Here is a 10,696-nt window from a genome sequence, read left to right on the forward strand (position 1 = left end):
TAAGTGCAACAGTTCAAGAGAAATTAGAAAAAATGTTCCAAAAGACAACATTTAAAGTTACTGGATCCACAACAAAAACAACAACTTCTTCTTTTTGGCCCATGACTTAACCTTCCACTAAATTAAATTTGGCAACTTTTTTTCAGATATCCCAACAAACAGACAAACATAATGAATCTGTCGTAGCATTTTCACTGGAATGGATTCACATTTCTGAGAACGTGGCAACAGTTTACATAAAACTTTTCCCATTCACCCACACAGAAAACACACATAAATGTGTAATCAAACACAAAAATGCACACATACACACAAACACACCACTCACACGCATGAACACACAAAGCTATCACCTCCCACCCACCAGCCTGGAAAATATTAACCTTTTCATCTCATGTCACCTTTTCATCTAACTTTATGCATCACGCTCGCCTGACTGCACACACATGCCACAATGCACACACATTACATACGGGTTATATGTGGACACAGATTCATGCAAAGGAAACATACAGACACACAAGAGGTTGCATATCTCCAAGGAACTTCAGAGAATTCAGGGAGTGGAGAGTCATTTAGTTAAAGAGGATCAAACTGCAGGAAATGAGAATCATTGACCCTCCCTTGTGACTGAATCTACAATCTGAGCCTGAAATCAGTTGGAGGAATAAAGAAAATAGAGAAAGTTAGCTGGAGAAGGAAATGTTTGAGCGCCTATAAATAGTAAGCTGTTTGAAATGATTCTGAAAGGCATGCAGTCATTTATTATTCAGGCTCATTTTGCTCCATGTTTATCACATAGAATGAGCAAAAAGACAGTTTTACACTTAACACGCCTGTTAGAAATCTGGGTTTATTTTATAACAATAGCATATTTAAAGCTACTTATAGGCTATACCATATATTTATAGAAGTAGTGTAATACACTCTCCTTTAGGTGTACCCATAACAGTGTAACAGGCAGCATTGATTTTAGAAATGATACAAACTTAATGTTCTGCAGCATCACTACACAACCACACAAAGGGGCACCGATCTGAAACTATTAACTGTTAGATCAAATACTGTATTTGCAAAAAAAGTTTCTATATTAATCATCTGTAAATTGTATTGGTGATTTACAATCAGTTCAGCCTCTCATATGCAATAACAAGCAACCTAATTGTCTTAGATCAGCACCTATAAGCCATCTGCTTTGTGCACTGTCCTCAGACAAAGGGGATTTAAAAAGGCCCCTCAAATACTCTGCAAGTCTTTATTCAAGATTTTTAGTACAACCAACAGTGAAGATGGGAGGCTGCGTTTTAGTGCGAGGCATTAACGAAAACAAACAGCACATTGTGAGCATAAAGAGAAGAAGCCTTTTGCATTGAAGAGGTGCACGAGGCCTCATTCATAATTCAGAGGCGTCGCAGCGATATGAGAGAGGAGGACGCATCTGTCTGCATTACGCCAGCGTTGCCTCTGCGTTGCATCACCCTCCCGGGTGGTTCGTTTTCGAGAGTTTAATACGCTCCCTATCAGTTTCGCTCTGGCTGTGGTCTAATTTCAGCCTCAGATAAGAGCCTTTATTTGTCACCCAGCTCCTTTGCCCTGTCACACAGCCTAGAGTGCCTTCTTAGTCTAAAATCTTTGAAGGAGTGCTGACTGGATGAGCTCTGCTGTTCGTCTATATGTTACTTGTGACTGTTCAGTGTGCTGTATCACAAGTGAGGATATTATGAACCGTCAATGCTAACTCGAAACCCATCCCCCACACACACATGTATTGCTGTCTCCCCACACAAAGAGAGGCGCATGTGCCTTATTACACACACGCACACACACACACTTACATACACACACACAGCTGGCTGCTGGTCTGTCTGACCTAGTTTATTTCTGTAGGCTGCTCTAATGGAGGGAGCGAGCATGGTGTATTATCTGACTGCATCTGATTTGCATTTCTGCCCTGTCACTGGCAGATGGCACCAGAGGTCGAGAGCAGAGCTTTTTGGAGGCCCTGTCACACACAACACATACTGCACGTACACACACATACACGCACAGAAGCTTCCCACTCCTCATACTTCAGTTATCAAAAAAGCTTGCGTACTACTTGTTTGCTTCATTTCAAGTGAAAATAAAGAGTTTTTGATGTAATATGGGCACATGAAGATGTGTGCTTGCAAACACACACACACGCACTCACACAAACATACACACACACAAGCACACTGTACATACCATACAGTAGTCACTTGCAAGCATGCACTCTCGTAGAGGGTGGAGAGCCTGGCGTTTCAAACTGTAGCATTTGGTTTACACCCTGTACTCTTGCACTGTTCATGCTTAATAGGAAGGAAGTGATGAATCACACTCACTTATTTGTAGTGGTGGTGAGTGCTCGAGCACAGATAGGGCCTCTGTTTCTCACTCTGTCTCACACACGCACACATGCACACATGCACACTCTCTAGAAATCACAGAGGAAGTGAACAGACATGAAACCTCAGCACTTTGTCATTTTCTATCTGATGGAAGTGTATGTCATGGTTGAAATCATTCAGAAAGAACGCAATATTAGGGCTTATTGTGACACAGAGACTGTATGTTTACAGTGTTGCCACTGCATTAGGACATGTGAGAAACGGCAGAGATGAGAACTGATAGCGCGCAGCTTCTCCCTGCATGTCATGCTTTTTATTAAATGTGATCTAATCTGGATTCTTGTGCGGCAGAGGTGGCTTTAAGGTATGTCCTGTTGTGCTGATACATCTGACTTCTACTAGACAGCACAGAAACATCTTCACGCAGCTGTTTCCAGTGGTTTCACAGGTGGTGTGTGTCCTGATGTATGTGAATGCGTTGACATTTATTTAAATATGTCAGCAGTTTTTAACATCTCAACTACAGAAGCTGGTTTCATGTCATGTGTGACCTATTAAATAGAGAGGCCAGGCAGAGTCATAGTGAAGACTGTAGATATTCATGTACACACACATAAGCTATCAGTCTTTATTTGGAGACAGGAAACATAAGGGTGTGCTCTCACTCTTTTTTTTCTCTATCTCTATCTCTCTCTCACACATACACACACACATACACACAGCAACACGCTTTACACGTAACCGTTATTTTAGGATGTGGGGACATTTTCCATGTGGTTTGAATGGTTAAGCTTGCAATTATAAAGTGTGAAAAAAATCTGCCTGATCTGCTCGATGTAAAGACACAAATGGCTGAAGTGGAGTTGGGGTGAGACCAGTCAGTTTGAGGCCCATTGAAGTGTTGGGTAAAAATTGGCGAAAGCAATACAGCCTTGTCATGCCAGAGAGGAAGAGGTTTTCCTTGAGATGTGGTGCTCTCAAGCTGAAGAAGCTGACTAAGATATGGTGACATTGTTACAGGTTTATTCTTTGACTTCAAAATCAAGAGCTAAGTTCAAACAGAATGCTACTTGTGCTTAAAACATCTCCCCCTTCCCCTCCCTTTCTTCTCTGTCTTTTGCTTTCACAATTTTCTTTGACATGACCATCTCCTCTCTGACTCACCCTTCAGGTCTCAAGTGTATTGTGGCGAACCGCTGTCGAATTCACTCTTCTTTTATATCCCTTTTCTCCCCTGTATCTCGCTTTCTCCCTCATTCCATTCCTGTTTGCTCTCTGCCTGTCTCTCTTTAGTAAAGGTTAACTTCTAGTTCAATGTAGATAGCTTTAAATAATGCATATTTCCAATTAAATATATATGCTCTAGCTCTTTTTTAAAAATACTGTAAATTATACAGAGTATGCCAATCCAGTGAACTGAAATAGTTCAATATTTGGACAGATAGATGGGAAATAACTGGGGTAGAATTAAGTTGAGCGTGGTCCTTCCAAGGTTTTTTTTATAAGTGAAGACTAGTCATTAACTCACAGGGAGCTAATTGTGTGGTTGGTGCTCCAGTTTAAAAGTGAGCCCACTGAGCAAAAATCTGTGAGTGTTACCTCGGGGTGCCTCATCTACTTTATTCAGGTAATACAGGTCCACAAGGTCAGCAGCGGAGGAGTCTAGCATCTGATGAACTTTTCTTTGTGATCCTCTGAATGAAAATGTTGCACTTTGGTGGCCTGTATGTTGCCATAACTCTTGACAGCATCATTGAAGTATCATCGTCGCCACTTCGGTGATCATTTTGACCACGAAAAACGTGTCAGCTACACAGCAGTTTGGGCGTTCCGTGTTTTGCTTAGTGGTGTGAAATGGAAATGGAAGTGAAACTGACAAAAGCTTGTGTGTTTATCTGTTGTCTGTGGCTGTGAGCATGTGCCATGGGCAAGGCAGACGTCCTCCCTGCATACGTGTCGACGTGTATGTGTTTTTGGATGTGGAGAGTGTGCATGCCATAGATGTGGATAATATATGTGTGTGTGTGTGTGTGTGTGTGTGTGTGTGTGCGTGCTTGCTGTGTGTTCTCATTTGATGGCTTCTTGCTATCAGTGTTTGTTTGGGGTTAAAAGCCCCTGTCTCTGAGGGTGTTAGTGGGGGTCATCTAAACCGGATCTGCAGCAGAGTCGCTTGAGAGGCAGAAGCATAATCTGTAGCTGGCTTTGTGCTCCCAGATTAAAGTGATGATGTTTTAAACCTTTCTCACGGCTACAATATGCCTTCGATTCCCTCCCCGCTACTCAGTATATGTGTGACAGGAGATCCACACTGCTGGGTTCAAGAAAAGGACACCTCCTCGCTATTTATGAAATGGGGAGCTTTAGCACATTATCTGAGACGACGCACGCATGTTCTATTCATCTATTAATTTGCCATCAACGTGGTGTAGCTATAGCGTATCTTCTCCTGTGTTTGAGGGGAAACAGCTGCTAATCCTAATCCCCCCATCTCCCCCCACGGGATTCTGTCAAATCACAGGCCCTTTAAAAAGCTCTGGCTGGCTGGTTCCAGGGCTGGTTGAGTGGCTAGCTGACTGGCAGGCTCTAAATGAGAGGAAGGACCATGCTTACCCACTCCTGTGACTGACATCCACTAGGCTTCCAGAAATTATGTCACTTGTTTGACAAGCATGTACATAGGCTACACACACAAGAAATTGCACCATTGAACTTACTTTTTACTTTTTCAGTGGTATCATCATGTAGTTTATGTCAGAAGGTTCAAATAAATACACACTGTGAAGTATATTTAATCTACCTTTTGATTCACATGAAAAGTGTCTTTAGTACCCAAAAAACTTTATTACACTAAAGGATTTTCAGAAAAACAACTAATACATACAACACCATCCAAATGTTTAAAGGAATAATTCAAGATTAGAGTAAATACACTTATTTACTTTGCTACCTAATAGCGTAGTTTAGCATAAAGACTGGAAGAAAGGGGAAACAGCTAGCTTCTGTCCTAAATTAAAAAAAACAAACAAGATTTAACCAGCTAATGAGCTTTAGAGGTGCAAGTAGGAAGACTTTACCATTGGACACAGGTTAGTTTCTCCTTGTTTCCAGTGTTTATGCTAAGCTAGCTGATTATCTTTTAGCTGCAGCTTCATATTGAATGGACAAATACAGCAATGGTGTACATCTTCTCATCCAACTCTTCACTCACTCTCAAGAAAGTGAATAAACATACTATTCCTTCAAATGTTCTTGAGCAAGACTTTCAACCCCAAACTGCTGCCCATGTTTGTGTATGCATGAGAAAAATAGAAGCAGTGTCTACCAAATAATACCAAATAATGAGAACAAGAGTGCAGAATCAACAGACCCCTTCTTTAGAAGAGGAAAAAGAAAATATTCTAGGTCGGTATTAGTTCCTCATTTTAGCATTATGGAAAACTGAAGGCATTAGCATATCGCTGACATCACTGTCACACTATTTAAAGAGACTGTGTACCTTTATGAAAGAAGAACATATTCTTCCTCTTACAAATGAAAAGTGAAACTCATAAGCAATAAAAATTAACCTTTGCTAAATTCAGTACACTCAGGGTTTTTTTTTTTGCTGCTGCAGTCTTGCCTATAGCAAAAGTTGTTCATTTATCATTAAGTTATAATCAAAAAAGGTGGATTTTTGGTTAAGGATAAAAATCCAAGCCAGATCAACCTTTTAATAGTTTAAATGTCAAAAAACTGTCTCTGAATTAGGCTTGTATTATGGTGACTTTCACAATTGAAATGCCAACATTTCATCAATAGTCTCAATGTCCTGTACATGCAGTTTCTTAAGTAGAGAACTGGGCGAGACCATTTCATGGGAGGGGTCTTTGCTAGTCTAAATTAAGCACTGTACACTGTGAACAATAGATTGGGATTTTTTATTGTGTACAAATCTTTGTGGCAACTATCACTGCAGGTAGAAGTGGTCAGCACGGATATGTGTTGTCTGGAATTAGACCTCCAAATAGATCATTTTATACACTAAAGAAATTGGTCATTTTATATCGTAATATATAAATGTGATGATATTTTACTACCCTTGATTAGTAATTTAGTAGTAGTTTAGGTTTAACATCTCTCATGTTGTGATCACACCTCGGGGAGATAAGAATAGTTGTTTCTCTCTGTTTCATACTCTATTCACAATAGTTATCTGTATATAATAAAATATGATAATCTACTCTCAGTCTATTATACAGTGGTAGCCACATGAGCCTCAACAAATGCCTATGTTACACCAGCATCGGGTGCCGGTTCCTCTTTTCATTTGTGAGGTTTGAGACTGCACCAAAGATTCTCTTGCTGTCCACACTTGTGCAGGGGGCACAGAGAAACTTGGTTGCAGTAGCAGCCAGTGAGGAACATTGTGTAACATGTACCTTCAGTAGTCTGGAGGATTGTCTTTGTATGTTTTGCTTTATAATGCTTGTCTTTTTTAGCTGCTGCTCAGCAATTTGTCCAGAGGCTGTGCCATTCGGCCTTCAGTAAAAAAAAAAAAAAGAGGCTGCATTTACCGTCCAGACTGGGAGGGTGGCATTAAAAGGACAGCAAAATAAACCTTTTGTGCCATCAGTCACAGTGGAAAGTTGAGGAGAAACCTAGCAATTGCTCTGTGTATTAAGATTGGCATATTTAAGACTTTTCGCTAATGTTGCCAGCCATGCACTACATTTTGAGATTAACTATCATCCTGTAATTGTTACTTGTGGCCACAGTGATCAAACATTAGTCGCACTTTAAACAGCTTGAAAAGCAAAGCTGCAACACTGGAGGTTGCAGACTAATCTCTGGATGAGGGTGATCACTTGAGGGTCCTGCACCAGTTCTCAGTACTGTACACATCTATTTGATGTATCACACACATTGTAAATCCAGCAGTTTCTCTTCTCAAAAACTCTGAAAGTTTTCAGTGTCATTTCTAACTTTCACTTTCCAGCACGAACACTAATATCGGCCTTGTCCATCAGTCGTTCTCACATCAGTCATTTCAGATAATGACTCTCAGCTGGGTGAGACCGAGAGTGGAGCAACGCGGAGGCTGTGCAGAGTATCAGCTCCCTTTGCTTGTTCTTGGTATATAAGGATGAGAAGGGGATGAGGAGTGCACGGGTAACTATCAGTTATCAGTGTGAGGATTAGGGACTGTCATCAGCAGCCATATGCCTCATATTACCCTCCTGATGACACTAGATGGAGAGAGGGAAGAGAGCGAGGAGGAGGAGTCGCAAGAGGAGGCTCGGGGGAAGGATTACACCCGCTCTAAGATTTCAGGGTAGAAGTCAGGTAGAGAACAGAGCCTGTCAAAGTAAACTCTGATAAATGCAAAGACTTCCACCCTCCCACCCCCCCCCCCCACCCCCGGAGGATATATGGTGTATGAATGTACACTTTACAAATTCACAGTGATACACATTAAAGCCTTTCAGTGGGAGCACTTTTCACTACTGGGTAGCTATCACAGAAAGACAAGCCAAACACAATGCAAGTACAAATGTGTGTGTGTGTGTGTGTGTGTGTGTGTGTGTGTGTGTGTATACTGTGACGGCTGTATGTATGTAAAGCTCCATGGTAAAGCTGACATGCTTCTTTCCATGTTTTTTGCCTCTGGCTATGCATGTTGGCTATTATTCAGTATAATGGACACATATGTGCTCCTCATTGATCACATAAAGAGAATAAGCCTGTGTGTGTGTGTGTGCGTGCATGCAAGTGTGTCTGTGTGTTGAGGAAGGGGAGGAGTCTGCGGCGACATCAATATAGTAACTGTTTCCATGTGCTTTCCTTATTCATGAAGACACACATAAACACACACAGACTGACAAGCATGCTCTGGCATATCCATGTCAACAAAAACACAACACACACATTCTGAGAGAGACCTCATGTGACTCATTAGGTGACTCAGGTCTTGACAGTAAAAATAACATCTGAAAACATTTACCGTATATTCATTAACAGTCGGTCCAACTCATGACGAGAAGCAGTTTAATGGGTTTTCATCAAATGCACCTTGCCAGCGTCTGTACGAATGCATGGCTACGTCTTTCCAAATATCTCCTTCTTCATCTTCTTCCCAATTCCACTTCCTTATTCAGCACAGTTCCTGTGTGCTATCGCGGGGCTATTTCGGTGCATTCACACAGAAAGAGAAACCGTGCAGAGGATTTTGCTGAAAGTGGGATCAAGTTAATCATAATGACCTTATTTTAGTGGTCTGACACTTATGCTAAAAGGATTGAGGAGTGATAAAATAAAACACTTAATATATTCGTATTAAGGTTTACTCAGATTTATGCTGTTTGGATGGCACATTCGTGGTCATGTTATGATTTTTTGATGTGATCCAGACTGAATCTCGTGTTGCTTTTGATCAAATGGTATTCGTGAAATTGAACCTAATAGAGATTAATCAAGATTTGTGCCTTTAAAACAGCAAAAATCACTGATTCAAATTACAATTTAAGTTTAATATTTTATTTAATCTCCTTCAAACAAAAGCTGGTTGACATTCAAGCTTCAGTTTAGTTAATAATTTTCAAAAAATCTGCATGGAATGAAGTGTTTCTACATCTCAATGGTTTCCATATCCCAGTCACAGTGAGCCAGCTTGCACAATAACCAGAGTGGATGAACAAGTAGGCTAATCAAAGCACTTATGTAGTCTTTATCTTATCCATAGTCATTTGTTACGAACATGAAGTTTTTATGACATCTCCTCACCAAAACACTTTCATATTAGCATCATTACACTGGCCCGCTCCACAACTGACTGAGCGTGTTTGCTAGTTTTCCTCATTAGCCGCCGCAGCAGACCACCATGAAGAGGAGAGGACAGGCAGAGAGGCACTTAGCATGTAAAATGACCATATGTGTGAGCATGAGTGTGGACATGGAGAAATGATATGCCTGTGGTCCTGACTGGGGCTTATGTGAGTCTGTGGGAGGCAGAGTATGACTTTGTACATACTGTAGCATATTTGTGTGTGTGTGTGTGTGCACTTTTTCCACAGGCTGTCACTCGTGCTGCTGCCTCTGCTGAGCCTTTGCTAACTTACAGTGCCTGTGTGTGAGAGTGTGTGAGAGTGTGTGTTTCTGTGTGTGTGTGTGTGTGTGTGTGTGTGTTTAAGCTTTTGTTTAATTTCTACTTCCTGTTTTATTCTTGGCCTAATCCAAACGCAACACAGCTGTGCAGTCAGCCAGAGAAAGAGGGCTTGGGGGATGGGTTGCCAGGTCCTGGTGAGTGCAGCCATGCTCTACAACTGCTACCAACAGATGGAAGGGAAATGGGGTTACCAGCTTGGGCTTATCTTCTCTTTGTAGGCCAGACTGACCCCCTCCCCCTCATACTCCCCTAGCCCCTCATGTGGTCATAATACTATGCTTAAATCTCTATATTTTGGTGTTAGCTTTTTTTTCCTTCTTGTCACAGTAGTTGAAGCGTGGGCTATGGAAGGCCATTACCGCCAGGAAAACAAATGACAAAAATAAACAGTCAGCATTATGAAATAATTAATTAAGTTTAATTTACAATCTCACAATCTTGATTTGCTACCTCATAATTTGCTCTTGGTATCATTCATTTGGGCGGATCTGAGCACAACAGTCGTACCCGGGTGAGGACCGAAACACCCGCATTGAGACTGTTACGAGGAAGCGGTTTGTTTGTGGTGGGAACATCATATGACCTCAGTCTGACCCATATACAACATGTAATCTGAAAGTTTTTAGCTAAATAGCCCCTATAGCTGGGTGCAGTTTGCATACTGGATGTGAGGTGAGCAATATTAACAGTTGCTAGCAACAACCTGGAGAGTGAAACAAGGTACGACCTGGACTGGCAGCGATGTACGTTGCTTTCTTCAGACTTTCCAGGCAGTGCTGCAACAATTAGTTGATTAATTGAGTAGTTGAAAATGAATCTGCAACTATTCTGATAATCAAATATTTGAATATATTTTAAGCAAAAATGACAAATATTCAGTTGTTTCAGCTCTCAAGTTAAGCTTTTCTGTGCCATATATGACAGTAAACTGAATATCTTTGGATTTTGGACTGTTGATTGTATAAAACAGGACAAATGAAGATGTCTCTTTGAGTTTTAAGAAATGATGTCAACTTCAGACACATTTAACCAATGAGAGGCGCAAACATGGCTTCCAGTGGTGCTCTTTGAATAGCCTTAGTTTTTTTCTGTTTGAAAAGAAACTCAATGCAACAAGCAACAACTCATCCACTGATTCACACCAGAGCAAATGCTCAACAGGTTTGAAAACACTCGTGTGAAAAAC

The sequence above is a fragment of the Scomber japonicus genome, chromosome 14 (genome assembly GCF_027409825.1).
Source record: "Scomber japonicus isolate fScoJap1 chromosome 14, fScoJap1.pri, whole genome shotgun sequence".
Classification (NCBI taxonomy): domain Eukaryota; kingdom Metazoa; phylum Chordata; class Actinopteri; order Scombriformes; family Scombridae; genus Scomber; species Scomber japonicus.